Here is a 17,018-nt window from a genome sequence, read left to right as displayed (position 1 = left end):
TTTCCAAATTACCAACATATGTAAATTGAAACAAGGCGAATTAAAGAGATGCCTGGTAAATTGCTAATACATATGCAAAACCAAATTCACCAGCATTCAATAGAGTCTAATAGAGTGAAAGCATCTACATATTATTTAGATGTGAAAACTATTTATTTTATATCTTTATAACTATATTAAACTCTCTTGTGATCCATAAGTCCTATTAATGTGAAGAGAAAAAAAGAAAAACATAATGCAAAATGCAAAACTCTTTAAATATCCAATTAGTAGCAATTAAATCTCTTTAATATTCTCTCAGATAAACTCAACATTGTTGCAGAACTTGCTAAGTGATTTTCTTTCCCTTTCATCTCTCCCAATATAAATTCTGGATGTAAAATAAAGCTTCTCCTTGATACTCCTAGTTCCACATGTTTTCAAGAACTAGATTTATATGAATAATGAGGTATAATTGTTACCTGCCCTTAAAACATTGGCCCCTGTTACCCTACATCAACTCCTGAAGGATTCATGGCCATTTGTAAATTATGGTCTTTGAGGTGGCCCTACCTTGCTGTAATGACAGAGTCAAATCCTGCCCCAATATTCTCTCCCTCTTGCAAGAACTCATTCTTCCTTTCTCTCTATTTGTAAGTAAAATTATATAGTCAGATTTTCAAAATTTTCTGGAAATGCTAGCATCTTTCTAAGGATTTAGGGATTCATTTAAAAGCCTCTATTCCTCTAAAAAAATCTCTTAGATTATTTTCTAATATGATATTCAAAAATCAAGTTTTAGATTAAAATTTAAGGTATAGTTTTAGAATAAATGAGCTCCTAACTTTATTATTCTATCGAAATGCATGAATGTCCCCCCAACCTTTTGGAGTTCCAATTGCAGTGCCCTTCTTTTCTGTCTATATATTTCTCTAAAATTATTCCATTCTATTCCCATGGTCTTATACATCATTCTTTTTCTGTTGAAACCTAGTGATTTTTCCACTCAGTTCCAAAAGCATTTGTCTAAATATTAAGTTAAAGCATCTGCTTGAATGTCTTCCAGACATCTCAAAATTAACAGGTCCCAAAGAGAACACAAACCTGTTTTCTCCATCCAAAACCATTTTCTCCAGGTTTTCACCAATTCAGTAAATGATGCTGACATTAAACTTCAATCAAAATCTGGTGGGTCACTCATAATTCTTTCTTTTTCACCATGTTTATCTATTGCTGAGTCCTGCCTGGCTACCACCAAAACATTTGAATTGATCTACTTCACTCCATTTCTATCTCTTCTACACAAGAAGTCCAATCAGCATTACTTTTCACTTGGAAATCCCAAAGCCCCCTAAATACAGGGAAAGCTGCCTACTTCATCGTTGACCACCACCCAACATCTCATTCTCAACACAGAAATCATGTTCCTTCATTACTCTGAATCTTCTAGTATATTGGTGTTACATTTAAAATAAACTTTTCTTTTCTCTAGCTTTAATAATCTGGCTTCTGACTGCTTATCTGCCTTCATGTGGTAGCAAAATTGCCTATCACGCTGTTGTCACACTGGATTTCTTTCTACATTTAACTATACAGATCATAACAGTTTCAAGGCTTCAAACTTGTTTCCTCTGCCTATAATCCAATTCTTCTAGAACTTCATATTGCTGATTTAAAATTATTTTCTCAGCTTAAATTTTACCTTTGCAGACCTATTTTATATTTAGAGCATTTTTAGATTCACAAAAAAATTGATGAGAAGTCGCAGAGATTTCCTACTTATCTCCTATAGCCATACACGCGTAGCTTTCCTCTCATTTGTTAACATCCACCACCAGAGTAGTATGTTACAATTAATAAGCCTGAATTGATGTATCATCATTGCCCAAAACATAAAATTTATATTAGGTTTCACTCTTGGTGGTGTACATTCTATGGTTTTTTAGAAATGTATAATAACATATATCAACCATTACAGTATCAGAGTAGTTTCATTGCCCTAAAATTCCTCTGTGCTTTTTATGTTTGGCTACCACTGATCTTTTCACTGTCTCCAGAGTCATGTATCTGAAATCACAGAATAGGTAGATTTTTCAGGCAGACTTCTTTCATTTAGTTATATGCATTTAATATTCCTCTATGCCTTTTCATGTCTTGAGAGCTCATTTCTTTTAAGCACTGAATGGTATTACATTGTCTAGATGTACCACAGATTATTTATCCATTCACCTACCAAAGGACATTTTAGTTGATTGTAAATTTTGGCAATAATGAATAAAGATGCTATAAACATTTATGTGCAGGTTTTTTCAAGGACAAATATTTTCACCTTATTTGGAAAATACCATGGAGTGCAATGGCTGGATTATGTGATAAAAGTATGTTTAGTTTTCTGACAAGCATTTTATGCTTAAAAAATTGGCGAGAAGATCTTATGTATTTTATCACACAAATGGTGATAATACATTAAAAGGGTGGGAGGCAACTTTTAGACATTATGGATATGTTATGGTATAGATTGTGGGGATGGTTTCACAGGTATATATGTGTATACTTATCTCCATAAAATCATCAGGTCATCTGGTTACACAGCTTTTTGAGTGTCATCTATTTATAGATATAGATATATAGATATAGATATAACATACACATATATAAGAAACTTCTGAACTGTCTTTTATGGTAGCTTTTATGATGACCATTTTGTATTCCCATTAGCAATGAATGAGAGTTCCTATAGCTCTATACCCTCCCCAGCATTTTGTGTTGCCACTGTTTTAGATTTTGGTCATTCTGATAGGCGTGTAGTGGTATCTTACTGTTGTTTTGATTTGCATTTCCCTGATGGCATATAATGTGGAACATTTTTTCATATTTTTATTTGCCAGCTGACTATCTTCTTTGGTGAGATATCTGTTAAGGTCGTTGGTTTATTTTTTTAATCAGGTGACTTATTTCTCTGATTATTGAGTTTTAATAGTTCTTCATATATTTTCATAACAGTCCTTTATCAGATATGTCTTTTCTGGATATTTTTCTCCCAGTGTGTGTCCTGTCTTGTTCTCTAAACAGTGTCTTTCACAGAACAGATTTTTTTTGTTTTAATGAAGTTTAGCTAATCATTTTTTTCTTTCATGATTGTGCCTTTGATTTTGTATCTAAAAAGTCATCAGCAAACCCATAGTCATATAGATTTTCTCTTATATTATCTTCTAGGAATTTTATAGTTTTGTATTTTACATTTAGGTCTGCAGTACTTTTGATACTGTCTGCTCTGTCATTCATCACTTCCCTATTACCTACTAACTTCTATCTTCTAACATGCTTTATTCTTCGATGTAACATACAAAACCACCTGTGTCTGTATCTATTTATCTATCGTATAAATCACGTATTGCATATTGCCTATCTCTCCCACAAGAATAAAAGCTCCACCAAGGAAAGGAAAATTATGTGACTTATTTACTGTTTGTACCTTCATAACAGAACTATATCAAGCATGTAGGACACAGTCCATTAACTATAGGTTAGGTAAATGAATAAATACGAGTTGGAGTACCTAATGAAAAGTATGACATACTTGGGGTGAGCCTTTCCAAAATCCTCAACTGAAACATGCCAGTCTCAGTAAAGTCAAACTAAAATAATTTTTAGTGTCCTTTCAAAAAGGGGAAAGTCCCAAAGAAGGTAATTTTGATGGTTAGTGGCAATCTGGATAGCAGGCTGCAGTGTTTTCTTAATGTGATGATGTATGGAAAATTTTATGAAATATGTAGTGATTTTATGAACTAAATGTCTATACAGGCTACCAGAACTTCTTGGGGTTTTATTTGTTTTGCTTTGTTTGTTTTTTCATCTTTATCCCTGATCAGTCATGCTTGCATGAATGTTTTTACACAGCATGACTACTAAACATTGCAAGATTTCTAATCATGGAATGAGGATTTATTTATGTTCTTTATTAAGGTGAGAACACGGATTTCTACATTTTGTACTGTTTTGTTTTCTTTAGAAAATTTATTGTGGCTTTTCCAAATTTTTATAATTTGTAATGAGGACTTTTATAGTACTCATACTAATGGATTTGAATACTTTTTAAGAACTCTGTTTTACATAGGGGAAGCAAACATCACTAATTATGCCCAATATAAAATAGAAACTGGTTTTTCTAAAATTGTAAGAATCTTTAGATGTTATCAATTTCATTACTTATAATAAAACCACTATCAATAATAATTTTAACATATATAATAAATAATAATGTTAGTAACAATTTGTTTTATACTTAAAGTAGTATTTCCCACCTGTGTTTCACAGAACTTAAAGTGCCACTACTCTGTTTCATAGCTGGGAATAGTTCAAGCTTTGTCCTAGACCTTTAACATGTTATTCTAATTGAAAAAAAGCAGGGATGTCCTAAATGGGTAATGGGTATTAAGGAAGGAACTTGTGATGAGCACTAGGTGTTGTATATAAGTGATGAATCACTGAATTCTACTCCTAAACCCAATATCATATTGTGTGTTGACAAACCAGAATTTTTTTAATTAATTAATTATTTTTTTATTGTGTTATGTTAGTCATCATAAAATACATCATTAGTTTTCTGGTTTTTTCACATTAGTTTTTGATGCAGTGTTCCAAGATTCATTGTTTATGCATCACACCCAGTGATCCATGCAATACATGCCCTCCTTAATACCCACCACCAGGCTCACCCAACCCCCCACTCCCCTCCCCTCCAAAACCCTCAATTTGTTTCTCAGAGTTCATAGTCTCTCATGGTTCGTCTTCCCCTACAATTTCCCCCAATTCACTTTTCCTTTCCTTCTCCTGATGTCCTCCATGTTATTCCTTAATGTTCCACAAGTAAGTGAAATCATATGATAATTGACTTTCTCTACCTAAAAGTTTGAAGAAAAAAAAAATTTACTCATGGCTGTATTATAATCCACACTATAGCAAGAAATATACATCTGGACTTTACATCTGATACATCTGATCTCTTATGCCATTCATTGTCTCCTTTCAATTGCTAGTATTCATGAGATTATTTCAAAGGGTCACACATTATCATTCCACATCCTCAGTGATATCTACATTGCAGTATACATATTAGCTCCTTAAGAAATGTTGTTGTTGGTTTTTTTAAAAGATTTTGTTTATTTATTTGACAGACAAAGATCACAAGTAGGCAGAGAGGCAGGCAGAGAGGGAGAGGGGAAAGCAGGCTCCCTGCCGAGCAGAGATCATGATCTGGGATGACCTGGGATCATGACCTGAGCTGAAGGCAGAGGCTTAACCCACTGAGTCACCCAGGTGCCCCAAGAAATGTTGTTTTAAAAGCTAAGTGGATTATAAGCATTTTCTCCCATTCTATAAATTGCCTTTCACTCTGTTGACTGTTTTCTTTGCTATGAAAATATCTTTTCAAGTAGCACCACGGGTCTATTTTTGTTTTTATTGTTTGCGCTTTTTGTTGTCAGATTCAAGAAAAGCATTATCTATACCGAAATCATAAATATTTTCTCATAAATTTTCTTCTAGGGTTATATTTTTAGGTCTTACATTTTAGGCTTTAATCCATTTTAAGTTGATTTTTGTGTATAGGATAAGGTAATTGCCTATTTTCATTCTTTTGCATGTGAATATTGTTTTTCTAACACCATTTGTTGAAGAGACATTTTTTCCTAATTGTGTACTCCTGACATCCCTTTCAAAGCTCAGTTGACTATAAATGTGTGGATTTTTTTCTGGGCTCTCTATTCTGTTCTACTTGTCTGTATGTCTATTTCCATGCAAGCACCACACTGTTTTAATTACTATAGCTTTATAATAGATTTTAAAATTAGAATACTGATTTCTTCAGCTTTGTTCTTCTTCATTAAAATGGTTTTGTCTCCTTGGGGTCTTTTATGGTTACATTTAAGGATTAGAATTGTTTTTTCTATATTAGTAAACAATGTCACTGAAATTTTGATATGGGTTGCACTGAATCTGGAGACTTCTGGATTGGCCAGTAGAGATATTTTAGCAATATTAAGTTTTCTAATCCATGAACACAGAATGATTCCCATCTGTTTTTTAATTTCTTTCATCCATGTTTTACGGTTTTCTGTATTCATTATCTTTCACCTCCTTGGTTGTGTTTATTTTTAAGTATTTTATTTTCTTATGTTATTGTTAAATAGGATCATTTTCTTCATGTCCTTCCTTCTTCAAATAGGTTGTTATTAGAGAACACAACTTTTATTTTTTTTAACTGAAATACAGTTGACATACAATGTTATATTAGTTTCAGGTGTACAACATATCGATTCAACAATTCTCTACATCATTCAGTGCTCACCATGAACCATGCAGTTTCTGTCATCAAACATTATTATAATATTATTGACCAAATCTCCTACACTGTACTTTTTATCTCCAAGACTACTTATTTTATAACTGCAAGTTATATCTCTTAATCCTCTTTATCTATTTCACCCATCCTTCTACCCACCTCCCCTTAGGCAACCACCAGTTTATTCCCTGTACTTAAGAGTCTGTGTGATATAAGCGTTTCTAAATATCTCATATAAATTTCACTTATATGTGGAATTTTTAAAAAATGAACTATAAGAAACAAAATAAAGTAACACAACTGATTTTTGTAAGCTCATTTTATATTTCATGAATTTATTTGTTCATTAGTTCCTTTATTGAGTTTACAATAGTTTACAATAATAATATCATGTATTTATTATTACATGTAAACTGTGGTATACATTCTCTATATAAAATTTATAATAATCTTATGTGTAGAACACATACTTTTTTTTTTTTTCCAGAGAGACAGTTATTAAACATTTATCAGCAAACAACTACTTGTGCCTCACTCATATAGGGAGAGCAGGGGATTGCTCAATTTTTTGTTAGTTTCATTTTTACTCTCAGAAAACACAGTTATCTCTTTTTATTGAAAAATATCCAATTTCACAACTCTGCCTATTGGCCCTTTGTTGTTTTCTACAGTGCAAAGGAGCTTGGCTTAAGGGCTACTGCAAAGAAAAGAAGGCACTGATTACCTATTTTCTTTACAACTGAAAGTGGCCTTTAAAGATGAATATAGTTGACACTTGAACAAAACAGAGTTGAAATGTGTGGTCCACTTATGTGCGATTTTTTATAGTACAGTTCTGTAAATATATTTTTGCTTCCTTATGTTTTTCCTAATAACATTTTTTTCTAGCTTAATTTTAAGAATAAAGCATAACAAATAGCATGGAGGACATGGGGAGATAGGAGAAGGGAGTTGGGGGAAATTGGAAAGGGAGGTGAACCATGAGAGACTATGGACTCTGAAAAACAATCTGAGGGTTTTGAAGGGGCGGGGGGGTGGGAGGTCGGGGTACCAGGTGGTGGGTATTATAGAGGACACAGATTGCATGGAGCACTGGGTGTGGTGCAAAAATAATGAATACTGTTATGCTGAAAATAAAAAATAAATTTTAAAAAAAGAATAAAGTATGTAACACAAATAACATACAAAAATATGTTATAATTGGCTGTTTATGTTACTGGTAAGATTTCCAGTTAACAGCAGACTATTACTAGGTAAGTTTTGGGGAAGTCAAAGGTTACATGTAGATTTTTAACTCTGTAGGGGGGGACAGCACCCTATGTTGGGTGCTGCACTTCTAAGTTGTTCAAGGGTCAACTATATGTATACGCTACATTATTTGTGCTAATAATCAAGCTGACCCAAAACATATTAGTTGTGCATTTAAAATTGTTTTTATGAGTTTAAAAAGATCTATGTTTGTGATGTTTGAAACAAAATGGCAACTTACTTTTTTTTTTTCACTTTTTAAGAAACGAACCAGTATGCACTCTGAGAACCAGAGTACCTACATTTTTAAATTCAGATCTGCAACCTACCAACTTTGTTTTCTGTTTAGATACCCTCTCTGTACTTCAGTTTCCCCATTTGTGAAATGAACATAACAGAATCTACTGCATAGGGTTGTTGTGATCATTATATTAGTTAATGTGTATAAAGTATTTAAAACAGTGGCTGGGGGGGGGGTGCCTGGATGGCTCAGTGGGTTAAAGCCTCTGCCTTCGGCTTGGGTCATAATCCCAGGGTCCTGGGATTGAGCCCTGCGTTGGGCTCCCTGCTCAAGCAGAGAGACTACTCCCCCACCCCGACTCTCTGCCTACTTGTGATCTCTGTCAAATAAATAAAATAAAGTCTTTGAAAAAAAAAAACAACAAAACAAAACAGTGGCTGGCACACAACAGAAGGCTTGCCATTATCATTTCCACTGCTTTTACTACTACAGTTGCTGATGCTGCACAAAGGAGTCAACTCACTGACATCTGTTTTGGATTCTAAGACCACAAGTTGTGTGATCTTTAGTAAGTCACATTTTCTGTACCAAAATGAATCTAAGGTTAGGATTCTTTTTATAGTTAACATTTAATATCTGTAAGTAAGTGAGCTGATTATTCATTAGTTTTATTAAATTTTTTGTGGAGTCTTTTGGGTTTTCTACTTAAAAGTTCATGCTATCTACAAACAAAGATAATTTTGTTTCTTCAGTTCTGATTTAAATGCCTTTTATTTTTCTTGCCTAATTTCTCTAAGACCTGTAGTACAATGTTGAATAGGAGTTGCTAGATTGGGCATCCTTGCCTTCACAGAGATCTTAGAGGAAAAGCTTTAGGTTTTCGAGGCTGAGTATGATGTTAGCTTGGGCTTTTCATATGTGGCTTTTATTATGCTGAGGTAAATTCCTTCTATATCTAGTTTATTAAGAGTTTTTATCATGAAAATATGTTTAATGTTGTCCAATGGTATTTCTGTAGCTACAGAATTGATTATATAATTTTTGCCATTCATTCTGTTAATGTCGTACATCATATTACTTGTTTGTATATGTTGAATATCCTTGCATTAAACCCACTTAATCTTGACGTATGATCCTCTTAATGTGTTGTTGAATTCAGTTCACTAGCATTCTGTTGAATTTTTCATCAATATCCATCAAGGATAGTGGTAGTTTTCTTTTCTTGTAGTGTTTTTACCTGGTTTTGTTATCAGAGTAATGGAGGCCTCATATAAATGAGTTTGCAAGTGTTCCCTCCTTTTCTGTAAAAAACAGAAGATGACTTTAGGAAGAATTGATGTTAATTCTTCTTTAAATGTTTATTATAATTTACCAACAAGCCATCTGGTCCTGGACTTTTCTTTGCTGGGAGGTTTTTCATTACTGGTTCAAACTCCTAACTCATTATTACTCCCTTGAGGTTTTTTATTTCTTCATGATACAGTCTTGGTGGGCTGTATGTTTCTAGGAATTCATCCATTCTTTGGTTTATCTGATATGTTGGTGTATAACTGTTCATACTAGTCCCTTATAATCATTTTTTTTTAAATTTCTGAAGCATCCCTTGTAAATGTCTCTTGTTCTATTTCTTATCTTGTTTGGTTTTTTTTTCCTAGTCTAGTAAAAGGTTGTTCAAATTTGCTTATCTTTTCAAAAAGCAAGTCAGTTTTGATTTTTTTGTACTGTACTTTTGTACTATATTTCATTTATCTCTTCTAATCTTTATTATTTCTTCCTTCTGCTAGCTTTATTCTTTTTCTAATTCCTTGAGCTATAAAGTTAGATGTTTATTTAAGATCTTTCTTCTTTTCTAATGTACATGTTTAATTCTATAACCGTTTCTCTTAGTACTGCTTTTACTCTATCCAATATGTCCTGGTATTTTGTATTTTTATCTTGAAACATTTTCTAATTTCCCTTTTGAGTTCTTCTTTGACCCACTGGCTGTTCAGTAGTGTACTGCAAAATTTCCACACATTTGTGCATAAACCCATGCATATAGAGTCAATTGATCTTTAACAAAGGTGCCAAAAATACACATGAGGAAATGACAGATTCTCCAATAAATTTTGTTTCAAAAATTGGATATCCACATTCAAAAGAATGAAATTAGACCCCTATTTTATACTATATACAAAATGAGCTCAAAATGGAGTAAAGACCTAAACATAAGACCTGAAAGTGTGAAACTCCTAAAAGAAAATATAGGGAAAAAACATCATGACATTATTCTTGACAGCAATTCCTTAGATTTTTCATCAAAACAATCAACAAGAGCAAACACAAACAAAAAACCCAAACAACAACCACAAAACAACAACAACAAAAAAACAGAAAACTTCAAAAACTCCTACAATTCAGAAACAAAATGGTGCAAGGACTTGAAGCATTCTTTCAAAGAAAACATATAATGACAGACCTATGAAAATATGCTTGGTGTCCCTAATCATTATCCCTAATCTCCTCTTAAGTGTTATCAGAAAAACAAAGGATAGTAAGTGTAGGTGAAAATGTGGGAAAACTTGTACCTGTATACATTGTTGATTTGAATGTAAGACAGTGCCGCCGCTATGGAAAACAGTATGGAGTTTCCTCAAAAAATTAAAACTAGAACTATCAAATGATCTAATCTTCTCACTCCTGGGTGTATATATCCAAAAGAACTGATAACAGGATCTCAAAGGGAGAGCTGTACTCTCATATTCACTCCAGAATTATCTGAGTAGCCAAAATATGAGAACAACCTAAATGTCCATCAAGTGAATGGACGAAGAAAATGTGATATACAATGGAACACTATTTAACGTTAAAAAAGAAGGAAATGTTGTTACATGAACTACATGTTTGACTCTGGAGAACATCATGCTAAATGAAATAAATATGTCACAGGACAAACACTACATGATTCCATTTATATGAGACATCTAAAATAGTCAAGCTCATAGAAACAGAGAGTATAATAGTGGTTTCCAGGGGTTAAAGGGAGGGAGAAATGGGGATTTGCTCTTCAACAGGTACTAAGTTTCAGTTATACAAGATGAATAAGTTAAAGAGATCTGCTGTACATCATGTATTAGTTAACAATACTGTACTGTGTACCTTAAAAGTTTTTAAGACAACAGATCTCATGTTAAGTGTAATTACCATAATGAAAAAAAAGCATTAGTATCTAGGATTAGGTGGCTAACCTTGGAAGAGTTACTTACTCTACTTAAAGAATCTCTTATTTGTACCTTTTTCTTGCAAAAACACTTTTCTTGGTTTTTCAATCTCATAATACCCCTTTTAGATGTTTCAAATTTTCTAAGCTTTCTAAAATTTGGATTTTCTATACTATGTAGATATTTTAACTGGTGAAATCCGAGAGATTATCTCTAATACCCCTTAACGAATAGACTGAGGTCAAATGAGATTGAGTAATATTTCAGGCTTTTATATCAGTGATAGAATTTGGGTGAGAATGCTGGACTTCAAATTCCCATTCCGCTATTTCTGCTTATGTCTACCAAGCAAAAATTTTGATCACTAAATTTATGTCTCTATTCACCCTTCTAACAAAGTCAGCTCTAATCCAAGTTTTCTTTGGTGGCTCAACTTAAACAGAATCAGCATTTTCAGGCTTTACTGGAGAAAGAAAAAAATTAACGTTCTAATCAAAACCAAAGAAATACACATATTTTAATTCTCAGGAAAAATATATTTGACATGTAAAATATAGCCTTTCCTGGTAACAATGAATGTTTTCTAATTTCATCATTAATATTGGTCAAATGTCCAAGAAAATGGAAATATTTTTTTTCTTGCTTCATATAGAGCTCATTTCTAGCCCTAAATAAATAAATAAATAAATGAATTCTCATGAATATACTTAGGGATAGGATCAGTATATTTTCAAGTAGACTGTAAACAAAATGTATAAATAAATGAAAAGTAAAACGACTTTTCATTTTAATTAATTGATCTCTAAATTTCAAGAGAAATAAGATTTTCTTGCAACAAATTTGGATGACTGATACACTTTCTTGTTCCCTGAATTAAAAATTTCTAATTTTAAGGTAAAATATTTTAGGTTATTTGCTACCAAAGAAGAAAATTTAAGTCTATTATTACCACATTTCTTAAGACTGAAATTATGACAAAATAAAAAGTTTAAAATAAGCTACTGAAAACTAAAGTGTTCTAACTTAGGCATCATAACTACTAAAATGTTATATTCTTTGTATTTGAAAAAAATCTTGACAAAATTTAGCACGATCTCATATATACATAAAATATCATATATATATATCAGATATATCTATGTGTTAATGTGTGTGTGTGTGTGTGTGTGTGTGTGTAACCACACACATTCTTTCTTCAGTATTTTTGTGAATTTTTTCAGATTTACATCATAAAATATTCACAATGCATGGATATCCTATGACAAGGCCCTTAGTTAAAAAAATTGAAAGCACTGTTATTGGTCCATATAGATCTAGGAACTTTCTTTATATATCTATACACATAAAAATATCATATAGGATAATTTTTAGAATGAAATTGGCTTTGAATTCCTAAGTTCTAGAGTCAATAATTTCTTTTCTTTTCATTAAATTGAAATGAATTTTGTCTTCCATAGACATTACTGTGAAAGAAAACATTTGCAGTAGAGACACTGTTTAGAAAGAGTGAATAATCAATACTCAACATACACCATGCTCTAAATTTAGAAATAGAGGTATAGTTCTGGAGTTATAAATTCTTATTCCATTAACACTGGCTATAAACTCTCCCCGGGGGCAATCATTAATTCTATCTCTATAATGCTATGTAGAGAGTGCTGTGAGAAAAGAAAATGCTAAATAGCATAGAGATAACTGAAAACATGAGCATGGAAAAACTAAGAAAAGACATACAGAAAACGGAAATTTTAAAGGTCCTCTTGAAATACAACAGAACCTTGTCAATGAAGACTTTTCAAGGTTGTATTATTTAAGGTCTATGATATGTACTGAATTTTAATTTTGCTGAACTTTAATAATGTTAAATGGCAAGATGGTATATGAGAAACTATCACTTAGTTCATATGTGATCCTTGTCTGCTGGGCACTCAAATTTCATCAAAATATTCTCCATCCAATCGTTCTGGACTACGCATTAGTTTTTGCACTGAGTTGAAATATCTTTAAATTATCATCAGTTCAGATTCCTAGATTTTGAAACATTTGCTATTATTGGCACTACAAAAATTAATTTAAAATGATGAACTTATTTGCATGGAAAAATTTAATAGATTTTCCATTCTGACTGTAATTAATTTATGTAACTATGCAGAGTAGAGATGGTCATCTACCCTATAAATATCTTAGTGCATATTCTAGAGAAAGCAGAAGTAGAAGAGATATTAATAAATCAAATCTTATTACTAGACAATTGTCAGAATTTATGCTCCACTAATGAAAGGGGATTGACTCATAGTTTTAGCCATTCTTCAATTGCGTATATAATTACATTTCCTAAAAAAAGTAAACGCATGAGTTTCCTCTATCCACCCAAGTAGTCATCAAACTTTATTTGTGCTTTTTGGTAGGACATATGTCACATGGAAAAAAAAAACAGAAATTATTTAGACTCTTAATTGTTATTCTGTATTTTAATATTTATACCTCTCATATTACTATACCATTCAATAAGTACTAAATTATCAAAAGACTGTATTTAGTAATAAAATAACCAAATTTTTTCTCTATATATTCAATTCGAACTTAATATGAATCATTAAAAAGTGTTATGTACAAAACAACATTTCACATTCTGGAGGTGAGAATAAATGTTATAATCTAGTTATTTGAAAAGCCCATTTATTTGCTTTATTAATTAAGTAGTAGTAAAAATTTAGGAAATCTGTTTTTATATGTATGGTCCTAATTCCATATCAGAAACATAAATAATAATAACAAAATAAAGTTTGAAAATTAAAAAAAACTATTGTTATATTTAAAATATAAAACACTACTTGTACCTTATTCAATTTTATTTCTAGGAGGTATCAAATGCTATTAATGAAAAAAGCAAATAGCAATCACTGAAAAGAGAAAAGTTAGAAGTCATCTACTAAGTGAGAAGTCATAGACCACATTACTGTACAACCAGGAAAATCCTGTAAAAGCATTGGCAAATTAAAAAAAAAATTTCAATATTGTATTTCAAATTACTAATCATATGCTTAATCTACAAAATCTTCCTAAATTGAAATAACATCAATAGCAAAATCAACTATCCATTTATTGTCTACTATTTGCCAAACACTTTTCTTTCATTGTCATTTAATCATCATAACAACCCATAATAACTAAAGTAGAGAGAGGTTAAGTAACAGGAATAAACTTCCACAGCTAATGGAAAAACCAAGATTTTTTTTTTTTTTATTTCCAGCATAACAGTATTCATTATTTTTGCACCACACCCCGTGCTCCATGCAATCCTTGCCCTCTATAAAAACCAAGATTTTGATCTGAATTTAAATCTCACTGGAAACAAGGATTTAGACCAGGATTTTGTGACATAATTGTTCTGAGATTTGGGGGGATTTCCTTTAACACCTCAGCCTCGGTTTCTTCATAGCATCATTTCTATACCAGCAAAATGTATAGTTTTGTTAAAATTACTTCATATGTGTAGAGGTCCCACTATATAGTTTCTTAAGATGGGCAATTGTTCAATGCATAACTGCTTGGCTCCATTAGTCTCAAAGGAACCTGTCAGGCTACTACTTTTCCTACTCCCTGTATCTTTTAGTGTGTCTTTTCATAAATATTGCACTGTAATTAATAAGTTACATGAAGCGTATTTTCAGGAATAAGCTATAGAGAACAAAGATACAGAAACTGAAAACATGCATTTGAATCCTAGCTCATCCATTATGTAATCATGAAAGAGGGACAAGAAAAAGAATATAAAACACTGAAACCAAAGCAGATGGAAAAATACCATATCACATCCAAATAGTGCTGATTCTAAAAAGCAAGAGAAAAAATGAATTATGACTGGAGAAAAGGTAAAGTTAAAGATTCATCTATCTATCTACAATATTACTGAGGAATCAGCTCTAACTGTTTTCAACAATATCTCATGTTTTCTTCTTTATATGTCATCAAGAAGTACTTCTGTAAATCCTATTTTTTTTACATTTCAATTAATCAGTTTACGTTGTCTTAAATTCTACTAAGAATTGAATAGAATAAGGGAAAACTGATATATCTAGTGTCATATGAATCATATAATAGTATATATATAAAGACAACTAGAAAATTGTTCCATGTATGACTTTTGATAGTACTGAATGTTGGCAACAGGCTAAATTGTTTCTGCATTGTTTTACTTTAACATTGATACATCTTTTAAAGATTTATTTATTTTAGAGAGAGAATGTGCCCACGTATGCAAACAACAGGAAGGCAGAGAATAAGGGAGAGAGAATCCCAAGCAGACTTCCCACTGAGCGCAGAGCCCCTGAGGTTCAATCCCAGGACCCTGAGATCATGACCTGAACTAAAATCAAGAGTCTGCCGCTCAACTGACGGAGCCACCCAGGTGCCCCAGCATTGATACTTTTTAAAACAGTCAGATTCATATCTATAAAAGGAGATTTCAGTGAACATGGTTGGAGGTCAAATTATATGTACTTATGAATCCACATAAATTCACACGTATGCATTACTGAAGTACCCTAGTCTAAACTAGAGGGGCTGTATCCTGGTTAATTAGCAATCAGGAAAGTGGAATTTAAGTTTAAAGTTAATCAAGACAAGTAATTTGAATACTACTGGACTTTAGGGGTTTTTTTCTCTTTTTTTAAAGATTTCATTTATTTGAGAGAGTGAACAAGAGAGAGCAAGCAAGCATGAGCGGGGTGAGGGGAAGGATCAGGGGGAGAGGGAGAAGCAAACTCCCCACTGAGCAGGGAGCCCAGTGTGGGGCTCCATCCCAGGACCCTAGGGATCATGATCTGCACTGAAGGCAGACGCTTAACTGACTGAGCCACCCAGGAGCCTCTGGGCTTCAGGTTTTCTTAGTAGTATAAATGCACTGAAAGAAATTTTAATTTTCCAATAAGTTAAATTGTATGGTTTTAAAAATCATTAATAAACTGAAAACAAATAGTTTTAATAAATGGCAAGTAATATAGACCAACATCAATCCTGCACTATATGTGCTATTTTAACCCATAGTAATATAAAATATTACATGCCAGAGATATAAACAAAGAATGGTAAATGATTATAACCCTTCATAATATCCATGTCAACCACTGGGAATTATAAAACAGAAAGTGATACACATATTATTTCTGAAAAAGAAATGTTTCAAATACTTAAATACTCTCATACTCTGTTGCTCTGACATTTTAGAAAACTAATACCCAAGATTTTATTTTTAAATTACAACATGCTATGTGAATCCAGTTACATGCATTCAAAAAAATAATGATGGAATTTAGCTGATCTTAAAGCAGAGCATAGTGAAATAACTACAAATTAAAATTAAATTAAGAGGACCCTATGATTATCTCATTTTACTACAAATACAGGGAAATACATTTTTCATCCACAATAATTTTATTACTATAAAATATTTTCTAATCAGAAAGAAATTCAGAAGTCAGATGTTACATTATAGAAAAATAACTAATAAGCTAAATTTCCTGTAATAAATTCAACTACTTGCAGTGAGAACTGTTAACAATTCTAAGAAATTTTAATGATAGTTACTAACATTGCAATCTAGAAAATTGTATATTTGATTTGAAAAATAAACTGCAGATTTCAATATTATGCTCTAAAATTTTATGAAAATGGGAAAAATTTATGAGGATTTAGAATACAAGCATCATGATACACAGAAATACTTATTAAATCATTATTATATTGAACTTATTTTTTATTATAAAAGGATATGAAACTAGTATTTTGTTCTACTTTTATGCAATGTAACTTCCATTAAAGTGATAGCATATTCAATGAAAACCCTGCAAAATTTAGGTGATTCTATGTAAATAAAGAGTATGTACATAAGTATATGTTTGTGTATGTATATGTGAATGCATATGTGTTCTATTTCAGAAATGTTACCTCAGAATTTTAGGTTGATTCCTTGAAATTCTTTATTCTAGACATATATAAGCATCTC

Source organism: Mustela erminea, chromosome 12 (assembly GCF_009829155.1).
Source record: "Mustela erminea isolate mMusErm1 chromosome 12, mMusErm1.Pri, whole genome shotgun sequence".
Lineage (NCBI taxonomy): Eukaryota > Metazoa > Chordata > Mammalia > Carnivora > Mustelidae > Mustela > Mustela erminea.
The sequence above is the reverse complement of the archived record's forward strand: the minus strand, read 5'-3'. Positions refer to the sequence as shown.